The sequence below is a fragment of the Lactuca saligna genome, chromosome 7 (genome assembly GCF_052625555.1).
Source record: "Lactuca saligna cultivar CGN05327 chromosome 7, ASM5262555v1, whole genome shotgun sequence".
NCBI lineage: Eukaryota > Viridiplantae > Streptophyta > Magnoliopsida > Asterales > Asteraceae > Lactuca > Lactuca saligna.
The window spans coordinates 93,558,736-93,564,424 of record NC_136423.1 but is presented as its reverse complement, the minus strand read 5'-3'; positions in this window follow the sequence as shown (position 1 = coordinate 93,564,424).

Below are 5,689 nucleotides of genomic sequence, written 5' to 3'. Positions count from 1 at the left end.
AGGGAGAGCTTGTATGCCAAGTTCTCCAAGTGTGAGTTTTGGTTGCGCGAGGTGCAATTTCTCGGACACCTTGTCAACCAGAACAGGATTCTGGTCGATCCGGCCAAGGTCGAGGCCGTGATGAGATGGGAGGTTCCGAAGTCTCCATCTGAGATTCGGAGTTTCCTAGGTTTGGCAGGCCATTATCGGAGGTTCATTCAGGATTTCTCCAAGATAGTTGTACCCCTGACACGGCTGACGAAGAAAGTCGTGGTCTTTCGGTGGGGACCCGAGAAGCAGGCAGCATTTGAGACACTAAGACAGAGATTGTGCGAGGCGCCCATCTTAGCCCTTCCAGAGGGCGTAGAGGATTTTGTGGTTTATTGTGACGCGTCTATTTCAGGGTTGGGTGCGGTATTGATACAGAGAAGGCATGTCATTGCCTACGCTTCGAGGCAGCTCAAGCCCCGTGAGGCGAACTGCCCAACGCATGATTTGGATTTGGGGGCAGTAGTTTTCGCCCTCAAGATTTGGCGGCATTACCACTACGGAGTTCGGTGTACCATTTACACGGACCACAAGAGTCTGAGGTACCTCATGGATCAACCAAATCTGAACATGAGGCAGCGTCGGTGGTTAGACGTGGTGAAGGATTATGATTGTGAGATCCTTTACCACCCGGGAAAGGCCAACATGGTGGCCGATGCGCTTAGCTGCAAGGCGGCGCCGATCAGGGATATTTGCATGAGGATGACTGTGGTGACTCCCCTGTTGGAGCAGATTCGGGAGGCTCAACAGGAGGCTATCAAGGAGGAACATCGAAAGAGCTAATGTGTGGTGGGTCAGGTTTCCTCCTTCGATTATGATAGTCGAGGACTATTGACACTACATCGCAGGGTGTGGGTGCCGTATCACGGAGGCGTGCGCCAAATCTTGATGGAGGAGGCGCACAAGTCCCGATTCTCTATTCATCCCGGGGCGACGAAGATGTATAGGGATCTTCGTCTAGATTATTGGTGGCCCTGCATGAAGTGGGATGTGGCATGGTACGTCGAGCGTTGCTTGACCTGCAGGAAGGTCAAGGCCGAACATCAGAGACCGCATGGGAAGATGCAGCCGTTGGACATCCCGTTGTGGAAATAGGAATACATCATGATGGATTTTATCACAAAGCTTCCCAGGAGTGCACATGGAGTAGACTCGATTTGGGTCATCGTGGATCGATTGACCAAGAGCGCCCATTTTATTCCGATCCAGGAGAGCATCTCGGCCGAGAAGTTGGCCAATATCCACATCAGGGAGATAGTAGCACGGCACGGGGTGCCAGTGTCAGTGATATCAGACCGAGATGTGTGATTCACTTCCAGATTTTAGAAGAAGTTTCATGACGAGTTGGGCACTCGTTTGCATTTTAGCACCGCCTTTCACCCACAGACGGATGGTCAGAGCGAGCGGGCCATCCAGACTTTGGAGGATATGTTGCGGGCATGCGTGTTAGATTTCGGTGGTAGCTGGGATACCTACCTTCCCTTGGCTGAGTTCTCATACAACAACAGCTACCACGCGAGTATTGACCGTCCCCCATTCGAGATGTTGTACGGACGGAGATGCAGGACCCCGATATGCTGGGGTGAAGTTGGCCAGAGGGTCATGGGGAGCACCGAGGTGGTGCTCGAGACGACCGAGAGGATCCAGCAGGTTCGGAGCAGGCTTCAGACTGCTCAGAGTCGGCAGAAAAGTTACGCCGACAAGCGTCGATCCGACTTGGAGTTCCAAGTCGGGGATATGATTCTCCTGAAGGTGTCGCCTTGGAAAGGCGTCATTCGATTCAGGAAGCGGGGAAAATTGGGCTCGAGATTTATCGGACCGTTCAGGGGTGTAGCCCGAGTGGGCAAGGTGGCGTATAGATTGGATCTGCCCGAGTAGGCAAGGTGGCGTATAGATTGGATCAGCAGTAGTGCTGTTGGAGGATATTCAGGTTGACGACAGCCTGAATTACATTGAGCGCCCAGTTGCAATCCTCGATAGGAAGTCGAAGGATTTGAGAAACAAAAGGGTGGAGTTAGTGAAGGTGCAATGGCAGCACTGCAAGGGTTCGTAGAGGACTTGGGAGCCGGTGGATGAAATGATGGAGCATTACCCCGAGCTGTTCCAGGATCGAGCAGCAGACTTCCAGGACGAAGTCTAAAATAAGTGGGGGAGATTTGTAGCACCTGGTTCCTGGTATGTAAATCTTGATTGAGTAGTTTTCCTTTTTAAGCCTTGGACTCGGCGAGTCATAGGTCCGACTCGCCGAGTAGGGATGGGACCCGGGACACGTTTAAGTTGGCGACTCGGTAGGACCGAAGGGGAGGCCAGCACCCAGATATGCTAGGTAGTATCTGGTCGAGAGGACCGAAGGGGTAGGTCAGGCACCCAGATATGCCTGACAATTTATGTATGTTATGTGATTGTATGGTTTGTGGTACAATGGGGGAACTCACTAAGCTTTGTGCTTACAGTTTACAGTTTTGGTTTCAGGTACTTCTTCATCGAAGGGGAAGGAGCTGGCTCGGTAGCGGCACATCATGCACACACATTGGGTTCCACATTTATTAGATTTCCTTGGGATTTATACTCTGATGTTTCGATTGGTTGTATGACTTCACTTTTGAACACGGTTATGTTGTGATGTAGTTTGGTCAAACAATGTTTTTATCTATTAACATTTTCTAAAGTAATGTTTTAAAAACGAAATTTTTGTACGTGAAATTTAGGTTGTTACACTTCCACCAAGGCACAATTATTTTGTAAGTTTGTTTCTTGTAAAAGTGTGTAATTTTCCCAAGTGTAACTATCATTATCAAAATATAGTTTGTACATTAATGTTTAAGTGAAGTAATCACCAAATAAATGTAAAGGGTAAATTAATGTAGTAATGTAGTGTTGTATTATAGGAACTACTACTGTACTAACTACCTTAAACCGGATTTATATCAAGGTATTGTGTAATTAATTGTATCATGCTATCGACTATGAACACGATGATGTAAGACGTCGAAAAGTAATGACATTTGGCACCCGAAGACCTGCAGGTCCCGCTGTAGCTGGCAGCAAGGTGTAGGATAGTCAATCCAGTATAGATCTATACGCAAACTCACGCTCTTCCTCCAGGAGATTCTAGTTACAACTCGGGCCATGACAATGAAGGCATGCTCCGATACAGTGGATCACATTTATGTTAAAGTATACTTTTATATGTGTTGTTTCTCATCATAGTATCATTGTATATGTTCTCATCATAGTATAGTTGTATATGTTCTCATCATAGTATAGTTGTATATGTTCTCATCCTATTATAGTTGTATATGTTCTCATCCTAGTATAGTTGTATATGTTCTCACCCTAGTATAGTTGTATATGTTCAAATAGTAATAGGTAATGACTCATGAATGAACTGACTCTTGTATGCTTTATTGGACTAGAAGTAGTAAGTAGTATAACCCTAAACTATACCTATTATAGTTTATTAGTAGACTTGTTTGTATGACTGAATGTAATGAACTGAGATCAAAGTCTTTATATCTATACATATATACATAATATATAACTAAGGATTCAACGACACCCGGACAAACAACCGGGTACTTTAAGACCACAATAAACAAGGACAAGAAGTAAAGTGGGGTATCTCTCCTAAGTCCTTCAAACCTTATTTATATAAATATATATATGTAGTAGACATGGTTTTAACAATATATACATTTGAAAACTGTAAATGAAAGGTTTAGTATACGAAAGTGAATTTGATAAAGAGTTTGACCGGTAAAATAGTTTGATAAACAGTTTGAAGTAATTTGTTTGGTAAAACAGTTTAAAGTATGAAAAATCCATTTGTATGCCAGATTTAAATTACATGTGATTGATCTAATAACTAACATGATTCTATTGGATTAGTGTCTAAGTCCATAACTATTTTGGTATGTACTTGACCTGATGGTGCATGGTCCTTTTGGGTTGCCTTCACCAAAGCAACTTGATAGGATGAATTATGGAGAGAAAGGATTAAATATGATTTATTAATATATTATGAGAATAATATATTAAAGGAGAAATCATATTGTTTTATTAACATTAGTTAGTAAGTAATTGGTAATTAGTTTTGTGACTAAAAGAGATTAATTAAACTTAAGGGATTGGAATTGTAATTATAAAATAATTGCAATCCATGGATTGCCTTATATTATAAGGTGGACAAATTCTATGGGGGAAGCCCATATGAAATCATCCAAGGCCATGAGGAAAGGGCTCCATGGGTTGCTTAGGGCTTAAGCATCCAAATTAGGGTTTCCTTATTAGATAACCCTAATTGCCTCCTATATATATGGATCCCTGATGACCCAAAAACGTGGCTAAGACTTCTCTAGGGTTTGTAGATGGTTTTGGGCAGCCTCTATCCTCTCTCATCTTCATCCACTTGCTTATGGTGTTTGTGAACCATTAGAGGAGTGACATTTGTGACTCTAAGCTATCTAACGTCAATACAAGGAGTTTTGGGATTGTTATTGCTACATAACAATCAAGGTATGATCTTAAACCTATTCTCATGTTAATATGATTACTTGAATGCTAGAATTAGCGTTTATAGTCTTGGATAACTTGCATGTACAATAGAGAAACCTAGATCCAAGCATTAGGGTTTGTATGAGCACATAGGATGTTCTTATGGCCAAAACCCATCAGATTCAACTTGTATCCCTCCCCCATAAAGCATTTAAAAACATTTAAAAGCAATTCAAAGGTTAATTATGGGGTATTGTAACAACCCGAAATTTCCGTACCATCTCTTGTAACTCTTTTGTAGTACAATTCACGCAAACAATCGTCGTTTCAAATTCGATTTCCGATCTCCTGTTTAATTAAGTCATTAACTAGTACGTATTTAAAATGACTTAATGGGTGTCTTAATACATTTAGAAATCATTTTAACAGCCAACTTTAGTGATCGGAATATTTCTAGAATTCACCGTATCGGGTTACGGCAACCTAATCGGGTACAACCAAAAGCCTCGCCTAACGCCGGTATCGGGTAGAATTCCATCGTGTCCAAAACTTAGACACTATATAAAGTGTTTTAAGACTCCATTTGAAGCCTTTGGCCATTTTCTCATAAAACTCTCCCAACCTCTCTCCTCATCCATAATCAAAGGTCCAAAACAAAGATTTAAGGCTTCCAAATCAAAGAGGTAACTCCCCTAACTTGTTATCCAACCTCTTTAGCCTTCAAATTGATGTTTAAATTAAGTTTTGGGACCAAGAACATGAGTTTACGACCAAGGATCAAGCTTGGGCCGTAAACTCCTCAAAATGGGGTTTTTGAGCCAAATTTACCCTTCCAAATCATAGTTGGGACTTAGATAATGACCTTGAGGCTTGCAAATCTGGACTTGGAACACAGTAAACATGAATTTTGGGGGACAAACAAGAGTTTACGGCCAAGACTCCTTCTTGGGCCGTAAACTCCTCTAAAATGGGGATTTAGTGCCTTTAAACATTTCCAAATGCCTTGAAACTCAAACAATGGCCTTGTGGTAAATTCTAGATTCATCTAAAAATAGTTTAAGGGTTTGTAACACATCAAAAATGCCACATATAGGAGTTTACAGCCTAGGAGCATACCCTTGGCCGTAAACTCATGAAACTTTGTTAAATGATGCATCAAATTCACTCA